Source organism: Triticum aestivum, chromosome 3D (assembly GCF_018294505.1).
Source record: "Triticum aestivum cultivar Chinese Spring chromosome 3D, IWGSC CS RefSeq v2.1, whole genome shotgun sequence".
Taxonomy (NCBI): domain Eukaryota; kingdom Viridiplantae; phylum Streptophyta; class Magnoliopsida; order Poales; family Poaceae; genus Triticum; species Triticum aestivum.
In genome coordinates this window covers 123678113-123705385 of record NC_057802.1, presented here as the reverse complement: position 1 = coordinate 123705385, position 27273 = coordinate 123678113, and positions in this window count along the sequence as shown.

Here is a 27273-nt window from a genome sequence, read left to right as displayed (position 1 = left end):
TACCATTTGGGGCAGGTTTCGGTATATGTTTCTCACAAACCGGAGCTTCTCACAACAAGCATGATGGTTTTTCGATAGGGAACGTCCACCTTTGGGGACGAAACGATATCCATTGCCTCTTATTGCTTTCAAGTTTTTTTCTCCTGTCAACATAGAACAAGAGGAGTGCTGTGTGAAGTTTTGTGATTTTTCGGGGTTCGTTTGGCCATTTTTATGCATTAAGTGAGTTTTCAATGCATTTATGTGCATAATTCAAATTTGAACTACAAGCGCATGCTCCAGTCCATGTAAATTCGTTGAAAAATCAAATCTTTGTCGTTGGGTGCATGGTTAGGTCCCATGCAAGAAATGGGAATTAATTTCAAACACCATGGCACCGTTGATTGCCGGCAAAACAATGAGATGCCTGGTTTTTAAATTCTAGTAAATCCAAAACTCATCTGAAATTCATTAAACTTGGCATGCTATCATGGAGAGGCATCAACATGCCGTGGTACAAATTTTGCCCCATTTGGGGCAGGTTTGGGTATATGCTTCTCACAAACCGGAGCTTCTCACAACAAGCATGATGGTTTTCGGTAGGGAACGTCCCACCTTTGGGGACGAAACGATATCCATTGCCTCTTATTGTTTTCAAGTTTTTTTCTCATGTCAACATAGAACAACAGTTGTGCTGTGTGAATTTTTATGATTTTTCGGGGTTCGTGTGGACATTTTTATGCATTAACTGAGTTTTCAATGCATTTATGTGCATAATTCAAATTTGAACTACAGCGCATGCTCCAGTGCATATAAATTCATTGAAAAATCAAATCTTTGTCGTTGGGTGCATGGTTAGGTCCCATGCAAGAAATGGGAATTAATTTCAAACAGCATGGCACCGTTGATTGCCGGCAAAACAGTGAGATGCCCGGTTTTTAAATTCTGGTAAATCCAAAACTCATCTGAAATTCATTAAACTTGGCATGCTATCATGGAGAGGCATCAACATGTCGTGGTACAAATTTTGTCCCATTTGGGGCAGGTTTGGTTATATGCTTCTCATAAACCGGAGCTTCTCACAACAAGCATGATGGTTTTTGGTAGGGAACTTCCGACCTTTGGGGACAAAACGATATCCATTGCCTCTTTTTGCTTTCAAGTTTTTTTCTCGTGTCAACATAAGACAAGAGGAGTGCTTTGTGAATTTTTGTGATTTTTCGGGCTTCGTGTGGATATTTTTATGCATTAACTGAGTTTTCAATGCAGTGATGTGCATAATTCAAATTTGAACTACATGCGCATGCTCCAGTGCATATAAATTCCTTGAAAAATCAAATCTTTGTCATTGGGTGCATACTTAGGTCCCATGCAAGAAATGGGAATGAATTTCAAACATCAGGGCACCGTTGATTGCCGGCAAAACAGTGAGATGCCTGGTTTTTAAATTCTAGTATATCCATAACTCGTCTGAAATTCATGAAACTTGGCATGCTATCATGGAGCGGCATCAACATGCCGTGGTACAAATTTTGTCCCATTTGGGGGAGGTTTGGGTATATGCTTCTCACAAACCAGAGCTTCTCACAAACCGGAGCTTCTCACAACAAGCATGATGGTTTTTCGATAGGGAACGTCCCACCTTTGGGGACGAAACGATGTCCATTGCTTCTTATTGCTTTCAAGTTTTTTTCTCCTGTGAACATAGAACAAGAGGAGTGCTGTGTGAATTTTTGTGATTTTTCGGGGTTCGTTTGGCCATTTTTATGCATTAAGTGAGTTTTTTCTGAATTTATGTGCATAATTCAAATTTGAACTACATGCGCATGCTCCAGTCCATATAAATTCGTTGAAAAATCAAATCTTTGTCGTTGGGTGCATGCTTAGGTCCCATGCAAGAAATGGGAATTAATTTCAAACACCATGGCACCGTTGATTGCCGGCAAAACAGTGAGATGCCTAGTTTTTAAATACTAGTAAATCCAAAACTCATCAGAAATTAATTAAACTTGGCATGCTATCATGGAGAGGCATCAACATGCCGTGGTACAAATTTTGTCCCATTTGGGGCAGGTTTGGGTATATGCTTCTCACAAACCGGAGCTTCTCACAACAAGCATGATGGTTTTCGGTATGGAACGTCCCACCTTTGGGGACGAAATGATATCCATTGCCTCTTATTGCTTTCAAGTTTTTTTCTCATGTCAACATAGAACAACAGTTGTGCTGTGTGAATTTTTATGATTTTTCGGGGTTCGTGTGGACATTTTTATTCATTGACTGAGTTTTCAATGCATTTATGTGCATAATTCAAATTTGTAATACATGCGCATGATCCAGTGCATATAAATTCATTGAAAAATCAAATCTTTGTCGTTGGGTGCATGCTTAGGTCCAATGCAAGAAATGGGAATTAATTTCAAACACCATGGCACCGTTGATTGCCGGCAAAACAGTGAGATGCCTAGTTTTTAAATACTACTAAATCCAAAACTCATCTAAAATTCATGAAACTTGGCATGCTATCATGGAGAGGCATCAATATGCCGTGGTACAAATTTTGTCCCATTTGGGGCTGGTTTGGGTATATGCTTCTCACAAACTGGAGCTTCTCACAACAAGCATGATGGTTTTTGGTAGGGAACGTCCCACCTTTGGGGACGAGACGATATCCATTGCCTCTTATTGCTTTCAAGTTCTTTTCTCGTGTCAACATAGAACAACAGGATTGTTGTGTGAAGTATCGTGATTTTTGGGGGTTCGTTTGGACATTTTTATGCATTAACTGAGTTTTCAATGCATTTATGTGCATAATTCAAATTTGAACTACATGCGCATCCTCCAGTGCATATAAATTCGTTCAAAAATCAAATCTTTGTCGTTGGGTGCATGCTTAGGTCCCATGCAAGAAATAGGAATGAATTTCAAACACCAGGGCATCGTTGATTGCCGGCAAAACAGTGAGATGCCTGATTTTGAAATTCTAGTAAATCCAGAACTCGTCCGAATTTCATGAGTCTTGGCATGCTATCATGGAGCGGCATCAACATGCCGTGGTACAAATTTTGTCCCATTTGGGGAAGGTTGGGTATATGCTTCTCACAAACCGGAGCTTCTCACAACAAGCATGATGGTTTTCGGTAGGAACGTCCCACCTTTGGGGACGAAACGATATCCATTGCGTCTTATTGCTTTCAAGTTTTTTTCTCGTGTCAACATAGAACAACAGGATTGCTGTGTGAAGTTTTGTGATTTTTCGGGGTTCGTTCGGACATTTTTATGCATTAACTAAGTTTTCGATGCATTTATGTGCATAATTCAAATTTGAACTACATGCACATGCTCTAGTGCATATAAATTCGCTGAAAAATCAAATCTTTGTCGTTGGGTGCATGCTTAGGTCCCATGCAAGAAATGCGAATGAATTTCAAACACCATGGCACCGTTGATTGCCGGCAAAATAGTGAGATGCCTGGTTTTTAAATTCTAGTAAATCCATAACTCGTATGAAATTCATGAAACTTGGCATGCTATCATGGAGCGGCATCAACATGCCGTGGTACAAATTTTCTACCATTTGGGGCAGGTTTCGGTATATGCTTCTCACAAATCGGAGCTTCTCACAACAAGCATGATGGTTTTCGGTAGGGAACGTCCCACCTTTGGGGATGAAATGATATTCATTGCCTCTTATTGCTTTAAAGTGTTTTTCTCGTGTCAACATAGAACAACAGAAGTGCTGTGTGATTTTTTGTGAATTTTCGGCGTTCGTTTGGACATTTTTATGCATTAACTAAGTTTTCGATGCATTTATGTGCATAATTCAAATTTGAACTACATGCGCATGCTCCAGTGCATATAAATTCGTTGAAAAATCAAATCTTTGTCGTTGGGTGCATGCTTAGGTCCCATGCAAGAAATGGTTATGAATTTCAAACACCATGGCACCGTTGATTGCCGGCAAAACAGTGAGATGCCTGGTTTTTAAATTCTACTAATCCAAAACTCGTCTGAAATTCATGAAACTTGGCATGCTATCATAGAGCGGCATCAACATGCCGTGGTACAAATTTTGTCCCATTTGGTGCTGGTTTGGGTATATGCTTCTCACAAACCGGAGCTTCTCACAACAAGCATGATGCTTTTCGGTAGGGAACATCCCACCTTTGGGGACGAAACAATATCCATTTCCTCTTACTGATTTCATGTTTTTTTTCTCATTTAACATAGAACAACAGGAGTGTTGTGTGAATTTTTGTGATTTTTCGGGGTTTGTTTGGACATTTTTATGCATTAAGTGAGTTTTCAATGCATTTATGTGCATAATTCATATTTGAACTACATGCGCATGCTCCAGTGCATATAAATTCGTTGAAAAATCAAATCTTTGTCGCTGGGTGCATGCTTAGGTCCCATGCAAGAAATGGGAATGAATTTCAAACACCAGGGCACCGTTGATTGCCGGCAAAACAGTGAGATGCCTGGTGTTTAAATTCTAGTAAATCCAAAACTCATCTGAAATTCATGAAACTTGGCATTTTTGTCGTGTCAACATAGAACAACAGGAGTGTTGTGTGAATTTTTGTGATTTTTGGGGTTCGTTTGGACATTTTTATGCATTAACCGAGTTTTCAATGCCTTTATGTGCATAATTCAAATTTGAACTACATGCGCATGCTCCAGTCCATATAAATTCATTGAAAAATCAAATCTTTGTCGTTGGGTGCATTCTTAGGTCCCATGCAAGAAATGGGAATGAATTTCAAACACCATGGCACCGTTGATTGCCGGCAAAACAGTGAGATGCCTGTTTAAATTCTAGTAAATCCAAAACTCGTCTGGAATTCATGAAACTTGGCATCCTAGGATGGAGCGGCATCATCATGCCGTGGTACAAATTTTGTCCCATTTGGGGCAGATTTGGGTATATGCTTCTAACAAACCAGAGCTTCTCACAACAAGCATGATGGTTTTCGGTAGGGAACGTCCCACCTTTGGGGACGAAAAGATATCCATTGCCTCTTACTGCTCTCAAGTTTTTTTCTCGTGTCAACCTAGAACAACAGGAGTGTTGTGTGAATTTTTGTGATTTTTCAGGGTTCGTTTGGACATTTTTATGCATTAAGTGAGTTTTCAATGTATTTATGTGCATAATTCACATTTGAACTACATGCGCATGCCCCAGTGCATATAAATTCGTTGAAAATCAAATCTTTGTCGTTGGGGCATACTTAGGTCCCATCCAAGAAATGGGAGTGAATTTCAAACACCAGGGCACCGTTGATTGCCGGCAAAACAGTGAGATGTATGGTTTTTAAATTCTAGTAAATCCAAAACTCGTCTGAAATTCATGAAACTTGGCATGCTATCATGGAGCAGCATTAACATGCCGTGGTACAAATTTTGTCCCATTTAGGGCAAGTTTGGGTATATGCTTCTCACAAACCGGAGCTTCTCACAACAAGCATGATGGTTTTCGGTAGGCAACGTCCCACCTTTGGGGACGAAACGATATCCATTGCCTCTTATTGCTTTCAAGTTTTTTTCTCGTGTCAACATAGAACAACAGGAGTGCTGTGTCAATTTTTGTGATTTTTCGGGGTTCGTTTGGACATTTTTATGCATTAACTGAGTTTTCAATGCATTTATGTGCATAATTCAAATTTGAACTACATGCGCATGCTCCAGTGACCATAAATTGGTTGAAAAATCAAATATGTGTCCTTATGTGCATGCTTAGGTCCCATGCAAGAAATGGGAATGAATTTCAAACACCATGGCACCGTTGATTGCCGGCAAAACATCTAGATGCCTGTTTTTTAAATTCTAGTAAATCCAAAACTCGTCCGGTGCGCAGGTTCACCGGGAAGCGTGCGAGATGTTCAACACAGGATTTGTGCATCTCTTCAACGCAAACGGTTCAATGAAGCAGTAAAGCGGAAGAAAATAAACCAAAAAAATATGTGCTGCCACACGCCCCGTGTGTCGTGCGGGCAGGCGTGAGTTGATGGGACGCATGCGGGCAGTCCGCCGCGCAGGCATATTGAGAGGCGTGCATGCAGGTGTGTGTATCAACGGGGAGGCGTGCGAGTAGCTGTGTGAAATGATGGTAGGAATGGCAGACGTCCGCCGCGCAGGCTCATCGGGAGGTGAGACAACTTTTGACCGCAGATTGCCTCGCTCCCATTGGTCCGTATTAATTGCGTGCCCTAGCCGCCGGCCATAATAGGCGGCCGCACCCCCAGTCCATAGTGGTCACCGACGTCTGGACTCTGGAGTGTATGACGGTGCCGCCAAAGAGCACCATCGGAGGGAGTGGCGATGACGGGGCTGGTGAAGCACCCGCACAACGCGTCAAGCTGGCCACAGAAGTTTACGTCGCCGTCGACGAGGTCTCGCGCGGGCAGCAGCACGACCTTGGATTCACTAGCGCCGTCATGCCCCCCCCGCTGGAGCTGGAGGTCAACAGCAACTTCGGCAACAACTGCGATTCCGACGGAAAACCGGTTAGTCACCTCCATATATGTTTGCGCCTTTTTTCTTCCTGATCTTGGGAATTGATTTCGAGTGTCCTACATGTTATGCCATTTTCTTCTTTCAAATTGGTATGAACACAGATGAGGCTCCGACCAGCGCCGCTGCCGGATGTAGATCTTCGACCCGGCCGTGCGGCCAGAAGCACCCCCTGGACCTGAGGAACCAGTAGAATCTCCGGCGGACGGCATCAGCGATCTCCCGGACGGAATCCTTGGGGAGATCATCTCCCTTCTCCCCACCAAGGATGGCTGCCGCACACAAGTCCTCGCATCTTGGTGGCACACTCTGTGGTACACCGCGCCTCTTAATCTCGATTGTCGTCAGCTATCTGTCGATGATGATTCTGAACTCCCCGGAGCCATCATCTCCTCCCACGGGGGCTCCGTTCAACGCATCTGCATCCCGACATGCTACCTGCTAGACATACCCTACATGGTGGCCGCCTGCCTGACATCCCGTCAATTCATTAAACTCCAGCAGCTTGAATTCTACCATTACAGCGATAGGTTTCCACCAAGAGCTGCATCTGTGCCCTCACCACCGATGCCCATCTCATGGTTTTCCTCCTCTCTCCACACCGTCACCTTGACCCGGTGCCATCTAGCAGACTATCTGGTACAAATGCTTCGACTGCCAGTGCTGAAAAAACTTGCGCTTGTGTTGGTTGATCTGTCGGTGGCCTCACTTCACAGCATCATCCACTCTAGCTGTCATGCACTGCAGCGTTTGGTGCTTGTTTTTGGAATAGGAATCCATATCCCTTGTCTAAAAATAAAGTTGTCTCACCTTGTAAGCATTGGAATTCATTTTGAAGGACAGGAGCTCATCATCTAAGACGCCCCTGCACTTCAAAGGTTGCTCCTTAATTGTTGTTATAAACCTTCACAAATAACTGTGGTCTCTGCGCCTAAACTGGAGACCTTGGGTGCAATTAGTGATCCGTTTGAATGGTCCGAGATGGTGTTTGCCTCCACACCTATTGAGGTATTGTATATTATTCACGTACACTTTTGTAATTTGCATTTTTCATTTGTGCGCATAAGTTAAGTATCATCTTGGAGTACACTTTCAATGCTAATATTATGTTCTATGCTCAATGAAGCGCTTGTCCATCCTATCAGTGGTGGTGGATTCTGTCAAGACCTTATATATCACTATGTGGTGTTTTGATCTCAACATCATTATTGCCTTGCTGCAATGCTTTCCATGTCTGGAGAATTTGTATACGAAGGTGATGATTTCACGCACATTGAAAGCCCATATATAATGTACTATAATTAATCGTTCAGCTATCACTCTTTCAACATAATATTTTTTAGACATTAACTGTTTTCAATCTTCATCTCTATTTAGGCACTAACACATGGAAAAAAAGGTATAACCAATCGATGGTTCAAGAAGCACCAGGATTTTCTCAGATCTCACGACATTCGTTTGAACACAGTAACACTGGAAGGATATGCATCCAACAATGCAAACACTAGCTTTGTCACATTCTTCATGTCGAATGCGAGGGCACTATTGTCCGTGAGGATTAAGTTTTTCAACAAGAAATTTCTTACGTCTGCAGGTGTTGCACAACATAAAAAGAAGTTTCATGTGGACCTAAGGGCTTCTGATCATGCTCGGCTTCTATTTACAGCAACTTGTCATCATGGACCAATAGATTTCTGGCCATTGATCTTGATTTTATGGATCAGACCGATCCATTTGATTGTGACTGCCGAAAACTTTGGTTGAGTTAGATGTCATTGTCCTGTTCAATCTGGATTTTGTCTAACCTGATGAGCAATTAATCCTCGTGCTTTTGTATTGTTTGTTAGCTGGAGTTAGGTATTGTTGCCCTTTTGAACTCGGCTTTGACCCATATTTTCTTTCATACTGGGCCAATGGCATGCCATTTCTTTAATTAAGACATAAATATTATAAGAATTCACAACATAGGCAAAGAACATCACTCTCGCGGGATCCTTGAGATATTTGTTCATTACAGAACCACAAGTTTTTAGTGCCGACCAGCACCCACAAACTTATTTTCAGCTTGCACACCAAGGGTTGTAATTCTTAATAAGAAAAGCTGCATGGTAGTCACATATTTGGATTTATCATTTGGGACCCATGAGGAAAAAGCCTATACAGGGCGGTGCCGACTCGACAGTAAACATTGAGAAACCTGGTTTTAAAATTACTGTAAATCCAAAACTCGCCTCAAAATCATGAAACTTGGCATGGTGTTATGTCATAGCACCAACATGCTGTGGTAAAAAACTAGTCCAATTTGGGTCAAGTTTTGGTACAATCTTCTTACAAACCGGAGCCATTCTAATTATTGTGGTAATTTCTAGCTTATTTCTTTTTTTATTGGTTAACCCGTCAAATACTTTTTGTATATAATAGATGTGTGTGCCCGTCTGGCGCACACACGTTGATCTATCTAACTGTTTCAGTTGTTGTGGCTAATCGCAAACAGTTCATCCATGTAGAGTGTATGCCATCAATCGCAGACACTTTGATCTGGCTGACCGATTTCTGTTCTTTTGCCTAATCGCAAACAGTTAATCCTTCTGAAGCGTATGCCCTCAGTCACACACACCTTGATCTAGCTGACCATTTCTTTTGTGTTGTCTAATCACAAACAGTTCATCCGAGTGAACTGTATGCTCTATATCGCACACGCTTCATCAGGCTTCCCATTTCTTTTGTTCCGCCTCATCGCAAACAGTTCATTGGACTGAACCGTATGCCCTGGATCGCACAAGCAACTAAAATCTAAACTGTGTTTGATGGCTCCGCCATCGCAAACGTTTTGCACCTTTTTGACGGTTCTTTTACACCATCGTTTGCGATTATTGCATCGCACACAGTTTCTTCGAAGGGTCTCTGATCGTAGTGTCGCGTTAGCAGCATCCTGCAGTAGTGCTAATCTTTATTATATATCTCTCACACACGATTACATAGATAGGTAGATCACGAAGCAAGCACTCAAAACTAGATCATACTAAACTATTTTTTCTTCTATATCACAAAATAACTAAGGATCGATCTGAGATAGATAATGATGGTAAAAGTGATGGTTATATGATACCTGGGCACCTCCCCCAAGCTTGGAACAATCCAAGCGTGCTGCCCATACCCGTGTACTCAAGTGTTTCTTCGGTGATGGTGGTGATGAAGTGGTAGGCTTGTCCTTCATGACGCCAATCAGGATCTCCTTCCAACTCTGTATTTCTCGGAGCATGTGTTGGATAATCTCATCATTATTTTGGACTTCAACTATAATGTGCTTATTGTCTGGTCCCCAAGCATTCTTTCCTACATCACATTCACTTGGACGAGATATGTCCCAATTGGAAGGTATGTGCATACGGGGAGTATTCTAAACTCCATAATTGTAAACCAAATTATGAAAAAAATTCCTATGTAGCCTATGCAAGGGCCTCCTAGGGGCAGGTCCCTCTTGTACCTCTTGACTTACATAGCTCAGTGTCGTCCTCATAGCTTGATGGGGGTTTGGAGTAGTGGAGATGTCGGCAAGGTACCCCTTTCAGAGGCCAGAGGACGAACTTCCCTCTTCTACTTCTTCCATGGTAACCTCTTCCTCCTCTTCCCTCTTGAGGTCCATTTGCAATAACCAAGCGTCGTCTCCCACGTTGTTGGAGGAAGAGGAAGACATGATGCCTGGCCTTGAAAACCTAATAGAAAACAACCCGAAACAAGAATAGAGGAGAAACTTGCGATATGGTGGTCAAAACATTTGGGAGTATATATAATGAATTTTTATCTTGTGAAACAAGTATTCAGGAAGAAAACGGAGTCGGAAAGGCACACGAGGGATCCACAAGGCAACCCGACGCACCCTAGGGGTGGGCGCGCCCTGTTGCCTTGTGACCTCCTCGTGGGTCCCCTCGGCTAGTTCTTATTTTTTATTTTTTCTATTATACCAAAACAGACAGAATTATTTTTAGGGAATTTTTTTTATTCTAGTTAACTTACCATATCACATTCCTACTCCTTTTTAGGGTTTTGGAGCATCCCGAAACATTTCTTTTATGTGTTCCTCTGGTTTCGATGTTTGAATAATATTAGTTTCAACATTAATGGGTGAACCTAAGGTATAATGTCTTCATTCTTTGCCCATCAATAGTGGAGAAAAGGCTAGCTACGGCGTGCCACAAGGAGCCTTGGTGGCGTGGACACCCGACGCCACCAATATGGCTCTAGTGTTAAAAATTAGCGCTGGCGTTGGCACCTACACCATCAGTATTTTGGACGGTAATGGCGTGCCGCGTTGTCCACGCTAGCAGTATTAGTCATCAGTTGTGACGTTCCATGTTTTCTTGACGCCGGTAATTTGATTTTCAAATTTGAAATAAAAGTTGTACAACAGATTTCAGCCAAAATGACAACATAATTCAGTTTAAGAACAGTCAATAAATCAACTATAAATAGACCCAATGACAGCATTTAAGTTCAACAATGCACTTATTGGTATAGTTCAACAAAGTAGGCAAAGTAACACACATATGAATGTACATGTTCAAATAAATAGAGGTGATAATAACATGATATCTTCCATGCATGCCAACTAGCTAACTGTGACTTTTTAGCGGGCGGAGTCAGGGTCATAGTCCGGAGTAAGTGAACCATCATCGCTACCAGCAGGCTTGTAGTAGACCATGATCTCGTCACGATCATACTAGAGGTAGAACGTGGATCTCTCCCTAGTTTCCATCTCGTAAGCATTTGCAAGGGCTTTCCAACTAGGGCAACCAAAGTAGGTGTGGTTTGCGTCGTTGGTGACAAGACAATTGAATTTTTGGGCCGTCAGCATCTTCATGAGGGTGCACTGGAATGTGATGGTGGCATCAACTGGAATTTTAAACTTCTCTAAGAAGTCACGCCTTTCCCCGCAAGGGATGACCTGAGAAAAATTGAAAGAAAGAAGTAGCTAGCTAGTTACACAATTTTGGGCACAACCATATACATCATATAAAACTCAATCAAAACATGTTCAATTAAAACGTACCGTCCTAGTGAGGAAGTCATTCGGTAGATCTATGAAGAACTTCTTATCCCCTTGGCATCTCACCAAACCACAGGTCTCACATGGGGCATCGATTTACTGCTTTCATGCATGAAGTTGAGAAAAATAAGCATACATAAGATGCACATAAATATAATGCAACATAAGAAGTTAGTACGAACCAGTGCTATCCGCCCATCTAGTTATTAACAGATACGTACTTGTAATAAAACAGTCTACAAACCACGTGTAGTTCAAACATAAAGCATGCATAAAGTTAAACCGTTCATATGAAATAGGTAGCGCACGCTAAGCTAGTGGCCAAAGGGACCGGCCTTGTGGTCATGCCTAGTCGACCAATGACGACACCCCTGCTGACCGTCCTCCTCACGCTCCACAGCATCCCAGTCTATGGGATCCTCCTCTGTGCTCTTCCTGGCTGCATACTGAAGTAACATCACCTTCTTGGCCTCCACGAGTTTGTCATCTCTCGCAAGCTCACTCACTAATGGGTTGAAGAACCGCATCTCGGCCTCTTTGCTCTCATTCTCCTCAACCCAAGTGCATATCCTCATGTCCTCAGGCGCGAGGAACATCGCGAACTCATGACACTCAGGAAAGTTCAGATTCGCCCCTTCCTGAAAGAACTCTACTGCCATGGCATCATAAGCGCGCGCCGCTAACTCCGGGGTGTGATACGTCCATTTTGCATCATGTTTTCCTACTGTTATTGATGATGTTTTTATCCATAATAATGCTTTTTGGAGTAATTCTAATACCTTTTCTCTCATAATATGCAAGGTATACACAAAGAGGGAGAATTGCGGCACCTGGAAATCTGGACCTGGAAAAGCTACGTCAAGCTACCTATTCTGCAAAACTCCAAACAAGCTGAAACTTCACAGAGAATTTTTATGGAATATATGAAGAATATTGGAGCAAATAAGTACCAGAGGGGCCCCACCAGGTGGGCACAACCCACCTGGGTGCGCCAGGGAGCCCAGGCGGGCCCTGGTGGGTTGTGGTCACCCAGGCCCACCTCTGGTATATAAGTCATTTTGACCTAGAAAAAATAAGGATAGGACCTTTGGGACGGAGCGCCGGCGTCTCAAGGCGGAAATTGGGAAGGAGCATTTTTCCCTCCGGCGGAGTGATTCCGCCGGGGGGACTTCCCTCCCAGAGGGTGAAATCACGTCCTCATCATCACCAACAACTCTCCCATCTTGGGGAGGGCAATCTCCATCAACATCTTCAACAACACCATCTCATCTCAAACCTTAGTCCATCTCTTGTGTTCAATCTTGTTACCAGAACTATAGATTGGTGCTTGTGGGTGACTAGTAGTGTTGATTACATCTTGTACTTGATTACTATATGGTTTATTTGGTGGAAATTATATGTTCAGATCTAATATGCTATTTAATAACCCTCTGATCTTGAGCATGATTATCAATCGTGAGTAGTTAATTTTGTTCTTGAGGTCACGGGAGAAATCATGTTGCAAGTAATCATGTGAACTTGATATGTGTTCGATATTTTGATAGTATGTATGTTGTGATTCCCTTAGTGGTGTCATGTGAACGTCGACTACATGACACTTCACCATATTCAGATCTTATATTGTTGATTCAAAAGTAATTGTTCACACCGATCATGCTGCTATTAAATATCTTATGGAAACGAAAGATGCTAAACCTAGACTTATTCAATGGCTTCTCCTTCTACAAGTATTTGATTTACATATCACTGATAGAAAAGGAGCTGAGAACCCCATAGCTGATGTCTAGGCTTAAAAATGTGCCTAATGACCCACTACCTATTGATGATAGTTTTCCTAATGAGCAGTTAGCTGCAATAAATGTTGCTCATGACACTCCTTGGTATGCTGACTATGATAATTACATTTTTGCTAAATATTTACCACCTAGCTTTACATACCAACAAAAGAAAAAATTATTTTATGATTTAAGACATTACTTTTGGGATGACCCACATCTTTATAAAGAAGGAGTAGATGGTATTATTAGACGTTGTGTACCTGAGCATGAACAGGGACAAATCTTACGGAAATGTCACTCCGAAGCTTATGGAGGGCATCATGGTGGAGATAGAACTTCTCACAAGGTATTGCAATCTGGATTTTATTGGCATACTCTCTTCAAGGATGCTCGTAAGTTCGTCTTATCTTGTGATGAATGCCAAAGAATAGGTAATATCGGTAAGCGTCAAGAAATGCCTATGAATTATTCACTTGATGTTGAACCATTTGATGTTTGGGGATTTGATTACATGGGACCTTTTCCTTCCTCTAATGGGTATACACATATTCTGGTTGCTGTTGATTATGTTACTAAGTGGGTAAAAGCTATTCCAACCAGTAGTGCTGATCACAACACCTCAATTAAAATGCTTAAGGAAGTTATTTTCCCAAGGTTTGGAGTCCCTAGATACTTAATGACTGATGGTGGTTCACACTTTATTCATGGTGATTTCCGTAAAATGCTTGCCAAGTATGATGTTAACCATAGAATTGCATCCCGTTATCATCCTCAATCTAGTGGTCAAGTTGAACTTAGCAATAGAGAAATACAGTTAATTTTGTCGGTGTTCTAGGAACGGGGGTCCCCAGACTTGCCTGCCTGCGGCCCACGGTGTGGCTAAGCCAGCAGGCCGTACGGCCCATCTTCATCAACAAGGCATCCAAGTCCTCGCGCGGGTCCAAGCCTCGCGAGGCGGACGATGCAAGACCTCCTCTGGAGTGGCCTAGCCAGGTAGGCTCACGAGGAGCGGAGATATCAAGGCGGGGCAAAACCTCACGAGGCCCTCATGACGTGAGCCATGACGAACGATACCAGGCGGGCACCAGCGCGCGCAGCGTCCTTATTTCCCCTTTGGTGCTAAGGAGGCCAGCGCAGACGAAGAGTACCGAGGCATCAGGCAAAGGTTGCTATATTGGTGAACCGAGACCAAGACCAGGAGGATGGCAAGACGGAGGTCATCGTGGAGCCCAAGACGGCGTCACGCTAGAGCTTTTCGCAGGCGAAGACCACTTTTGTCAGGATAGCTTGTACTAGCTGCCCCCTTCGAATTTGCCCATCGTTGTTGGCTCCCTTCCCGGTCGATATCTGGGAAGAGGACCAGGGCCTATATAAGTAGAGCTAGCCACCATAGCAGAGGCATCTCATCTTAGCTTGATCCAACCCGATCGAGAGCCTACCCTAGCCACAAGAACACCTCAACCCTAGGAGGCTGTTCTTCCCTTGTACTATTCATCATCAGCGCTAGAGGCAATCCACCACCACCACACTGGAGTAGGGTATTACACCACAACGGTGGCCCGAACCAGTATAAACCTCATGTCTTTCTGTGTTGCGAGTTTGTCGAGTTCGTCCGCGAGATCTTAGCGAGCTAGGGCGTAGATCAGATGGAGGGAAAGACTTCGCGCGCACCCCAGTGTTCGAACCTTAAGGGTTTGCCGGAACCCCACATCCGACATTTGGCGCGCCAGGTAGGGGTGCGCCGTAGCTTCCCTTCCATCAGTTCGTCGCTCCGTCGTCTCCATGGCGGACGCTCGCCGTGCTCGAGCTGAGCGTCGGGCTGCCCTCACCGCCCGCGTCGCTCAGACGGCTCCCGTTGGCGGGCCACCTCGTCGTTCTTCGTCTCCCGCTACCAACGCTACCACCGGCCCGGCAGGGAACGAGCAGCAGGCGTCCTTGCTGCATCCTTCGGTGCGGCAGGACGGCCACACCGCTACTCCATCACTGACCCCTGCCGGTTCTTTGTCTCACGGCGAACGAACTCCTGCGCTACCGCCCCGTCAACAACCTCTATGAGGAGTGGCTTGACCGCGTCGCCGAGCTCGTCCGCGCCGCAGGGGGCTCTCCGGCGCCGTCCCTCTCTATGCCTCCCCCTCAACCAACCATGGGCGGCGAGGCTCATGGCGTGCCTCCACCACCTCTGCCCCAAGATGGCGCCTTGGCACCAAGGCGCGCAGCTCCGCGGCGTGATCCACCGCGCCCGGTGCCCGCGCGCGAAGAGAGAAGCTGCCAAGAAATCCCGCGGCCGCGAGAAGCTGCACCTGCGCTCCCCGCGCCACCTTGTCAAGACTGCGCATCGCCTACAGCGGCGCAGCGCGGACCTCGTCAAGACCAAGCTCCACCTCCGAAGCAGGCCCCGGCAACTACGGCCGGCTGCCGCGCCTTCAGCCCCGAGCTGCATAGCGTCGTCTGGCCAGGCAAGTTCAAGCCGGATCTGCCTCCTCGCTACGACGGCACCGCCGACCTCGCAGAGTTCCTGCAGCTCTATGAGCTGAGCATCGAAGCGGCCAACGGCGATGAAAAGGTCATGGCGAACTGGTTTCCCATGGCTCTCAAGGATGGAGCTCGCTCCTGGCTCCTGAACCTGCAGCACGACTCGATCTCCTCCTGGGACGAGATGCGCGACCGCTTCGTCGCCAACTACCAGGGCACTCGCGACCGCCCACCGGCCGCGGGTGATCTACGCCGCATCAAGCAGCAACCAGGAGAGACCCTCCAGAAGTACATCCAGCGCTTCAACAACACCCGCCTCAAGATCCCCAAGGTCACGGACGAGGCCATCATCTCCGCGTTTTCCGACGGCGTCCGCGACGTCAAGATGAAGGAAGAGCTCGCTATCCACGAGGAGCTCTGCACATCTCAGGAGCTGTTTAACCTGGCGACCAAGTGCGCAAGAGCTGAGGAGGGGCGCCTTTCTCTCCATGAGCTGCCAGCTGCAGGAGCGGAGGAGAAGAAGGCCAAGGCCAAGGACGTGAAGTGCAAGGAGGCGATGGTGTTCGCAGCGGAGCCCGACACCAAGCGGGGCAGAGATCAGCCCGGGTCATCCAAGAACGGCCGACCGTTCTGTGCCTTCCACAACCTGAACACCCACAACACCAGCGACTGTCAAGAGCTCAGAGCCATACGGGAAGGACGCTTCGGTCGACGCCCTGAGTGCAACGACCGGGACTACGGCCGTGGAGGAGGATGAGGAGGCGGACGATGGGACGACCGTGGCCCGCGCTAGGAGTGGCGCGACCGGCCTCGTGAAGACCGCTGGCAGGACCAACCTCGCGAGGGCGCCCGGAGGGACCCGCCTCATGAGGATCGCCCCCAGGGCAACACCGGTCTTCCCCCGCTGCCGCCACCAAGAAGGAACGACGACCACCACCAGGACGAGGGGGCTGGGGGCTTCCAGGAGCCGCGTGCAATCGCCTGCATCTTGGGCGGCGCCCAGGTCCCGTGTTAAGAGAGGGATGCGGTGTGCTCCCTCGAGCGCGCCTTTCAAGCCGCAGCAATCGACAGCCCCGACAGCAGAAGTGAAGGCCCTCCGGAGGCCATCCCCAAGAAGAAGCAGCCATGCCGCGCAGGACCTCAGGAGGATGGCGTCACGGCAGGGGCCTCATCAGGATCGGCGCCCGTCCCAGGGGCGCCTCCCTCCATCGCATAGGAAAGTGCACCCGGCGCCCTCCTCGGGCAGGGCTTGGGGGCTCTCTTCTGGAGGGCCTCTGACCTTGCCAACCTCACGAGGGAGGCGCTTGGGCACCACTTGGAAGCGTGCTTCGTGGCACATGTTCTTCAGGAGAGCACAGGGCAGGGAGTGCCCACCACTCAGGAGTTCGTCACCAAGACTACCAAGGAACTGCAAGACGCAAGAGCCATGCGCGGCGACCGCCGTTCACGAGGCGCAGCTCCCCATCCTAGCGAGGATGTTGGGCTACGTGTCTGCATCGACGTCCTAGGGCTCAACAGGGCCGCATCTCAGGAGCGCTTCTGGCCTTCGCGTGTGGGCCGCTGCGAGGGCCCACCACACAGCTACGTTCGCATGCCCTTCGGCTTGCCGAGCGTGGCGTCAGCCTATCAACGCGGCCTGCGGTGTGTCCTGGCGGCTCAGGAGGCCAGGTACCATGCCGTCCTGGAGGAGATGGAGACGGTCTTTAGGGAACCTCCCGAGCCCCCAGAGCCTCCCAAGGCTCAGGGTCCCGGTGGCTCATGAGGAGTCATTTCTTCGACGCACGCCTTCCGCTGCACCAACTCTACTTCGTCTACAGAACCAGGTGACATCTTCCAAGCTCGTTTGGCTGGGAGCGCCCCTCGGGCTGCATTATTCCCAAGCCACATGGATCCGTCCCTGTGGCATGTATCCCTTTTGCCTATGTCTTTAGCTTACCTTGCTGGGGGCGCCCCTCGGGCTGCATCATCCCCAAGCCGCTCGGGCCGGACCCAGTGGCATGTATCTTCCTGCATTTACCTAAGCTGATCTGCTCTCCATGCTTAACCTGCCAACTGCTACCACCTGCCCGATCATCGCCTCCCCTGGGGCCTCCACACAGGCACGGCGCTGGTGCATGGGTCCGTCCCTGTCACGTCGACAAACCTGAGCGGTCGAGCTCTGGCTCGCGGCATGCCCCGCGCACGTCACCCCACCAGGCCCTCAGTGCCTTCATCTCATCCGAAGCAACCAGCGGCAGGCTGACAGCTGTAACGGCAAACCGTGTTTCTTCTTGTGTCGGTTCACAGGGATCCCGTGGGAAGGATAGCAGGCGGTACCGCGAGTCTCCTTTTCTCTCGTGCAATTCGCTTGCTCGTTAAAAGGGGGGCTCCTGAGCATCGCGACTCAGGAGCTCTTACTGGCTCTCCAGCCCTCACCCCCTGGCCTTGATCATGGCATCACGACCTGGCATGCCAGCGGCGGCTAAGCTCGCTCGAGGGCCGGGACCTGAGGATGTAGAGCAGTAAGGAGAGCATGAGGGGAGGGAAACTCGTACGGGCCGGCCTAGCTATGCCGCACAAGTAGGCGCGCAGCTCCAGCGCAGCGTCAGGAGTCGCCGTGAAGTTGACAAGATAAGTCCCGCTCTCGGATCGGCCAAATATTGGGGCCTGATGGTCACCCTCGCCTTGACGCGACCCCGTTGCGGCCATGTCAACTCCCTCTCTTGCCTTACCATGGCTGCTTGAGCGCTAAGGGGGACCTCCTGAGCATCGCGTCTCAGGGGCTCTTACTGGACCTCGGGCCGCACACCTCCCGGCCTTGACCACGGCACGTGACCTGGCATACCAGCGACGGCTGTAGCCTACCTGGGGACCGGGACCTGTCAGCATAGAGCAACAAGCTATCGCCAGGAAAGAAAGGGGGACCGAGCCTTAACGGGACATGCGCTCACCCAGTTTTCATAACAAGGAAGATAAGTACAAAATACATTGCAGATCCTTACATGCCCCCACGGGGTGATTCATGATTCTTCGCAGGAAACAAAAGCTGATACTAAGGGGAATCCTATCTACACCCTTCTGTGGCGGACGCCATCATCAACAGTGGGCCACGGGAGGCCGGCGCCAACCCCATCCAGATCAACGGCGGCGACTGCCGGGCGCCGTAGCTCTACTCCGAGCGCGGCGAGAGCTCGGGGGTACGTAGCTGTCATTGCTCGTCTCCGGAGTCTCGTAAGGCTCAAGAGAGCTGCTGGACTCCCAAGGGCTGCTGCTACTGCTGGAGTAGCCGCGAGCAGAGCGCTCGCCAGTTTGGCGCTCCTCTCCGGAGCAGCACTCCAGGCGGCGGCCCTCGACGTCGAAGACCTTGAAGAAGAGCGTGGAAGCACCGTCGTACTCGAAGTGGATTGTGAAGGCGCCCCTCGCACGGCAGACCCGCGCGATCTCCCCAGCCGCAGGTCATGAAGATCTTGCCGGCGGGAACCGCTTCGATCTTCGCTCAGGTCGCCGGAGCGCTGCAGTCGGCGTGCTGCAACCAGAGCTCGCGAGGCCCCCTCGGCGGCATCACGTCGGAGAAGAACCGCGGGAAGTGGATCCAGGAGCTTGGAGGCATCGGCGCCCACAGCGCCAACTCACGCGAGGAGTCCGCGGCGTGGATCCCAGGGGCGACGGCACGCGTCACCATGGTGCGGCGACCCCGGACACGGCGTGGCGGTGCTGCTCGTCGCTCCGATCTCCCGAGCCCTCGGCTCGGGCGTACAAGGGTAGCGGATACCCCTGAGGAGGCCGCTCGCACCAAGGCCTTGACACCACCTGCATCGCCGCTTCATCATGGCGATGGATCGACCTCTTCTTCGGCGGAAGTGGCCCCGGATCATCACGGGGAGCCTTTCCTTTCTCTTCGGTAAAAAACCTTCTGATAGGCGCCATTGTTGTCAGCAGTGGAGCAAGGAGGAAGAAGCAAGCAAGCGAGGAAGAGATGGGCGACGGGGGCTCCGCCCCCTCCCCATTTATAGCAAGAGAAGGCCAACCGGCGTCTCCCATGATCACAGGTAATGATGGTTTTCCTTGCATGTCGCAGGGACTTGTCAAGTCGTGCAGTTGCCGATGGAGCGTGGGGAAGTGGAGACGCCCACGTCCAATCAATCGCCACGCGTCAACCGAGGCAGCAGGCTTTTTGGGCCCGCGGTGCTCTGAACTTGACCCTTGGCTTCGCCGCAAAGCCAAGCCAGAGTGCACCTTGGGCCCGGGGGCTACTGTCGGTGTTCTGGGAACGGGGGTCGCCAGACTTGCCTGCCTGCGGCCCACGGCGTGGCTAAGCCAGCAGGCCGTACGAGCCATCTTCATCAACAAGGCATCCAAGACCCTCGCGAGGGTCCAAGCCTCGTGAGGCAGACGACGCAAGACCTCCTTTGGAGTGGCCTAGCCAGGCAGGCTCACGAGGAGCGGAGATATCAAGGCGGGGCAAAACCTCACGAGGCCCTCGTGACATGAGCCATGACGAACGATACCAGGCGGGCGCCAGCGTGCGCAGCGTCCTTATTTCCTCTTTGGTGCTAAGGAGGCCAGCGCAGGCGAAGAGTACCAAGGCATCACGCAAAGGTTGCTATATTGGTGCAACAAGACCAAGACCAGGAGGACGGCAAGACGGAGGTCATCGTGGAGCCCAAGACGGCGTCACCCCAAAGCTTTTCGCAGGCGAAGATCACTTTTGTCAGGATAGCTTGTACTAGCTGTCCCCCTTCAAATTTGCCCGCTGTTGTTGGCTCCCTTCCTGCTCGATATTTGGGAACAGGACCAGGGCCTATATAAGTAGAGCTAGCCACCATAGCAGAGGCATCTCATCTTAGCTTGATCCAACCCGATCGAGAGCCTACCCTAGCCACAAGAACACCTCAACCCCAGGAGGCTGTTCTTCCCTTGTACTGTTCGTCATCAGCCCTAGAGGCAATCCACCACCACCACACTGGAGTAGGGTATTACACCACAACGGTGGCCCGAACCAATATAAACCTCGTGTCTTTCTGTGTTGCGAGTTCGTCGAGTTCGTCCGCGAGATCTTAGCGAGCTAGGGCGTAGATCGGAAGGAGGGAAAGACTTCGTGCGCACCCCAGTGTTCGAACCTTAAGGGTTTGCCGGAACCCCACATCCGACAAATTTTGCAAAAGACTGTCAATAGGTCTAGGAAGAATTGGTGTAAGAAATTAGATGATGCACTTTGGGCTTATAGAACAACATACAATAATCCTATGGGTATGTCTCCTTATAAAATGGTTTATGGAAAAGCTTGTCATTTGCCTCTGGAGTTAGAACATAAAGCATATTGGGCAATCAAAGAGCTCAACTATGATTTCGAACTTGCTGGTGAAAATAGGTTATTTGATATTAGCTCTTTAGATGAATGGAGAACCCAAGCTTATGAAAATGCTAAGTTGTTTAAAGAAAAAGTTAAAAGATGGCACGATAAAAGAATCCAAAAGCGTGAGTTTAAAGTAGGAGAATATGTTCTTTTGTACAACTCTCATTTCAGAATCTTTGCAGGAAAACTCCTCTCAAAATGGGAAGGACCCTATGCTATCGAGGAGGTTTACCGGTCTGGAGCCATCAAAATAAATAATGCCGAAGGTACTAACCCGAAGGTTGTCAACGGGCAACGAATAAAACATTATATCTCTGGTACGCCCATTAATGTTGAAAGTAATATTATCCAAACTTTGACACCAGAAGAACACATAAAAGAGTCCTTCCGGAACACTCCAAAATCATGAAAATAAGGAGGTATGTGATACTGTAAGTAAACGGACTCCAAAAAATCCACAAAAATATTTTTTGTCCGTTTTGGAATATTTAGAAAAATAGGAAAATAAGAAACTTCCAGGAAGCGTACCTTGGTGGGCACAAGACACCAGGGCGCGCCCAGGTGGGTTGTGCCCACCTGGGGTACCTTCCGGACTCCGTTTTTCTATAGTTTGCTTGTTTCCCAAGATAAAAAATCTTTATATACCCCCAACCTAATGACCACCGTATCACGGAGAAATCTTCTGTTTTCTTTTCCTTGTTGTTTTTTGTCAGATCCCATCTACCATGGCTGCTTCAAGCTCCTCCAAGGACAAGTTCTTCAAGAACGTCATCAACTCATATCTGTGTGAGGTGGTGCAGCACCCCCATGCCATCCAGATGCCTGAGGGGGTGCTTCACATTCGTGATGTGCAAGCTCCCAAGGGAATGAGAACCGTGGAGGCCAGGCTTGAAGCTATGGAACAAGAGGTCTTTCGGTGCAAGCAGATTGTGGAGCGTGGACTCAATGCCAATCACCTCATGATCATGGACCTCTCCCGTGATCTCAAGGTGGATGGCAAGCCCATGAAGGACATCGTCTTCACCCTCAACGAGCAAATCAACTTCCTCCAAAGCCAGATCTATGATCTCCAAAACCAAGTCTTTGAATATGAGGCGAGGTTTAAAGGTATGAGTTTGGCTGCTAGTTGTAGGACCCGTGAGACTCACTCCTCCTCTTATGATGGTGGACGACTGCCATGGAAATCCGAGGACAAGATCTCTTCATCACCACCACCCTCTTTTTCATCACCAAAAGAGAATTGAGTATCGAGTATGGGCACTCCCCTTGGCTTCTACCAAGCTTGGGGGAGGTGCCCCGGTATCGTGTCATCCCCACTATCTTTTGCCTTTACTTATTTTAGTTCGATCTTTTGCTTTAGATGAATAAAAGTTTATTTCGATCCTTTCTTTTTCAGAGTTTGCTTAGTGATCTATCCTTGTAAACGTGTGCGAGATATATAATAAAGTTTAGTTTGAGTTTTTGCTTTCTTTATTTTCATGTTGCAATTAAAAGAAAGGAAATAAATAAAAGAAAGTAAATAAATGAAAAAGATCATATGCTAATCTTATGGTAGGTGATGAGACCACATAAGGAAAAGTATAAGCATAAAATTTTGTTAGAGATTGACAAACATAGCAATAGTCAATGGTGCAACTCATGAAATAATTAATAAGGGAGGAGAAGATTCACATATAAGGGAAGAGAAAATTGTTGACGTTGGACAAGGAAGACAACCTAATGGTTTATGTTTGTTTATATTCACATAGAAGTCATATTGTCATGGATCCTTTAACATGTGGTGCTTGCCCCCTATGTTTGCTAGACAAAAATTCCGCACTAAGTAGAGATACTACTTGTGCATCCAAAAACCCTTAAACCCAAATCTTATTTTCAACATACCTACCTAGGGATTGAACAAGATCCCAGAAGTAAGTTATCATCGATGCAAAAAGGCAATAAAAATTGCTTCTGAAAGTGTGAGATCATTTAGTGTAAGAGAAAATTGAGCATTGTACGAACTTGTGATGATGAATAATAAAAGCGACAGACATCATAATAAAGGTTGCTATCACAAGGGGCAATACAACATGACGTTCTTTTGCACTAAGGGGTTGAGCATACAAACAAATAACCACATGGAAACCTCTGCTTCCCTCTGCGAAGGGCCTATCTTTTACTTTTATGTATTTACTTGTATGCAAAGAGTCAACAGTTTTCTCGGTATTCCTTTTTATTTTTCTCCTTCGGCAAGCATCATGTGGTGAGGAAAGATCTAGGCACATAGGTCCAGTTGAATATAGATGGCATGCGTTATTATTGTTGACATCACCCTTGAGGTGAATACGTTGGGAGGCGAAACTACAAGCCCCTATCTTTCTATGTGTCCGGTTGAAACGTTTTGCTCAGGTGTACACGGTGAGTGTTAGAAATCATGGAAGACTATATGATGGTTGAGTATGTGGACTTGCCTAAAGGCTCTGATACATGACCCTTCCTGAAAATATGATGAATTGTAGTTGCAAAGTTGACTGAGAAAATAGTTTGATGGTTTCCTAATAAGTTTTTGCTTTATACTTCAATAGTGTGATGAATTGTCACTTACTCATGAGAAGTCTATGATAAAAGTTCTTGGTAAGAGTCTTATGTTTAAGTTTGTTGTTGTTATAATAATCAACATGATGCTTCTATGTCCGTATTTTGTTTTTATCGAACACCTCTCTCTCTCTAAGCATGTGAACATGTTTTTCGATTTCGGTTTTCGCTTGATGACAAGCGAGGTCTAAGCTTGGGGAGTTGAAGTCCATTGATCTGTTTATTTTTATGATGTTTTTATCCATAATAATGCTTTTTGGAGTAATTCTAATGCCTTTTCTCTCATAATATGCAAGGTATACACAAAGAGGGAGAATTCCGGCAACTGGAAATCTGGACCAGAAAAAGCTACGTCAAGCTACATATTCTACACAACTCCAAACAAGCTGAAACTTCACGGAGAATTTTTATGGAATATATGAAAAGTATTGGAGCAAATAAGTACCAGAGGGGGCCCACCAAGTTGACACAACCCACCTGGGTGCGCCAGGGAGCCCAGGCGCACCCTGGTGGGTTGTGCTCACCCAGGCCCACCTCCGGTGCCCATCTTCTGGTATATAAGTCATTTTGACCTAGAAAATATAAGGAGAGGACTTTCGGGATGGAGCGCTACCGTCTCGAGGCGGAACTTGGGCAAGAGCAAATTATCCATCCGGCGGAGCGATTTCGTCGGGGGAATTTCCCTCCAGGAGGGGGAAATCATCATCACCAACAACTCTCCCATCTTGGGGAGGGCAATCTCCATCAACATCTTCAACAGCACCATCTCATCTCAAACCCTAGTTCATCTCTTGTGTTCAATCTTGTTACCGGAATTGTAGATTGGTGCTTGTGGGTGACTAGTAGTGTTCATTACATCTTGTAGTTGATTACTATATGGTTTATTTGGTGGAAGATTATATGTTCAGATCCAATATACTATTTAATACCCCTCTGATCTTGAGCATGATTATCATTTGTGAGTAGTTACTTTAGTTCTTGAGGTCACGAGAGAAATCATGTTGCAAGTAATCATGTGAACTTGATATGTGTTCAATATTTTGATAGTATATATGATGTGATTCCCTTAGTGGTGTCATGTGAATGTCGACTACATGAAACTTCACCATATTTGGGCCTAAGGGAATGCATCATGGAGTAGAAATTAGATGATGGGTCGCGAGAATGACAGAAGCTTAAACCCCAGTTTATGCGCTATTCCATAAGGGACCGATTGGGTCCAAAAGTTTAATGCTATGGTTAGAATTTATTCTTAATACTTTCCTCGTAGTTGCGGATGCTTGTGGGAGGGTTAATCATAAGTAGGAGGTTTGTTCAAGTAAGAACAACACCTAAGCACCGGTCCACCCACATATCAAATTATCAAAGTACCGAACACGAATCAAACCAACATGGTGAAAGTGACTAGAAAATCCCGTGTACCCTCAAGAACGCTTTGCTTATCATAAGAGACTATTTTGGCCCGTCCTTTGCCTCAATAGGATTGGGCTACCTTGCTGCAGTTTTGCTACTATTGTCGTTATGTAACATCCCAAATTTTCAATTTGGAATATTATACATAGGTCATTCATGCATATCATATTTTTATTGCATTTCGTTTTGCGATCCTAGAAATTCTAAGCAACTCAAGGACCCACGGAGAGAGTTGGAGATTTCACGTTCTTCATATTTGAATTTTGTCAAATATCGAAACAAGGATCACTTTGGTTTTAATTATTTTTCTCTCCGAAAATATTTCATACTAAAATATATGAGAGGAGATAATATGACTTCTCCAAAATAAATGAAATATTGGAGGAAAATGTTAAAATAAAAAAAATAATTTTACTTGGATTTTATTGCAATTTTATTTGAATTAGGAAAAATATGCATTTTTCAAAATTGCATTAGAGGCCCAAATAAACGTTCACTTTGTCCGGAATATTATTAGAGGACCGTGAAAATTTATTTCAGGATTTTTGGAGTCCGTTTAGTATTTCTTTTGTTTGTTTTTCCGCGTCAGGTTCAAAAAAGTTGCACCGACCTAAACAGGCCGTGTCCGACTAGGACTCCTGGCCCGGCCGGCCTTTATAAGCTGGGAGGCCCGACCCCGCCCCCAGCCCAAGCCGCCGCCCCGCCAAATCCTAGTGCCGCCGCCGCCTCGCGCCGCCGCTCTGCGATCCCGCCGCCGCCGCCGATCTCGTCGGAGGTAGAAACCGCCGCCGCCGTCGTCTCGGTTTTTTTCATAAAACTGTAGATCGGTTTTGTTCGGTTTTTTCGGTTTGGTTATTTAGCGGACGTTCGTCTGTACGTTCGTTTTAACGAATGCTGTTCATCCGTTAGCCGCAGACAGCGAACGTTCGTTTGTTAGCCTGTTCTTCAATTTTTCTTTTTCCAGGGTTTTTCTGCGATTATTTCCGATCGTGATTTCTGCTCTAATCTTGGATCTAGTATAACTTTTCGCTCGTTTATCCAAATCAGGTGAAACAAGCGCCTAGATCTTCGTCTCTAAGCCCTCTTTTTGTTCAACCAACTTGAACAAGATTTTGGTACTGTCGTGGGTTTGTCACGACAGTTGTCCTAGAGAAAGGACTTAGTCGTGGAGCCGTCGCTACGGGTTAGCTTAAAGGGGTTAAAGCGGACAAGGGACACAAGAGAGTTTTATACTAGTTCGGCCCCTTACGATGAAGGTAAAAGCCTACGTCTAGTTGTGATGGAATTGATGGGGTTTCGATGACCAGGGAGCGAATACGCTTTGCCTGAGTCTCGAGTTGTTGTCTGTTGTCCTTGAACCGCCGCCGGGTCGTCCCCTTATATACATGGGTTGACGCCCATCGGTTTACAGAATCCCGAGGCCGGCTCATAATCGTGTCCGGCTCGGTCTCTGCTACTTCTCTCTTACAACACAAGTTTACATATCAATGCCGGTTTATGTCTACAGGCCTTAAACCGGCTTTGGGCCCTGGGCCTTCATGAAGTGCCACCGTCTGTCTTCATGGACTTCAGATACAGATGAACTACTTATGGGGTTAACCCGGCCTTTCCTGGCCGGTTTACGCCCAGTGGTAATATCCCCAACATTAGGCCCCAAATTGATTTGAACTGGTTCATGTCAATCCTCAATACTTAAGAAAATTTCTTTGTCAACATCTTCACATAATCTTGTAAACCGCCGTGACATCATCTTCTAGGATCATGGTAAACCGTCGTGACGTCACCTGCCATTAATGAGCCTTCGACAATCGAGGCGACAGCTCCGCCTCATATCCAAAATTTAGGCTCCTCGATTTTCGCGCCTAACGCTTATCTTTCTGCCCTTATAAATAGGGCCAGGGGGTCTTTCCATTTTTCCCCTCGTGCCTCTTCGCGTCGTCGTGTTCCTCACGCCGACCGACCCTCAAGCTCTGCCGCCGTCGTCGTCTGTCGCCTCTGTTTCGATAAAGGCCGCTCAATCAACCTGATCGCATCAGAGAAAAGCGGTGATCCTCCGCTGCTTCCTCGTGCACTAGTAAGTCCTTCTGCCATTAGGGTTCGGTGTTCTTCATAGCTAGAAGCTGTTCTTCCTTCGGTAGCACCAATGGCCGGTTAGATCTGAC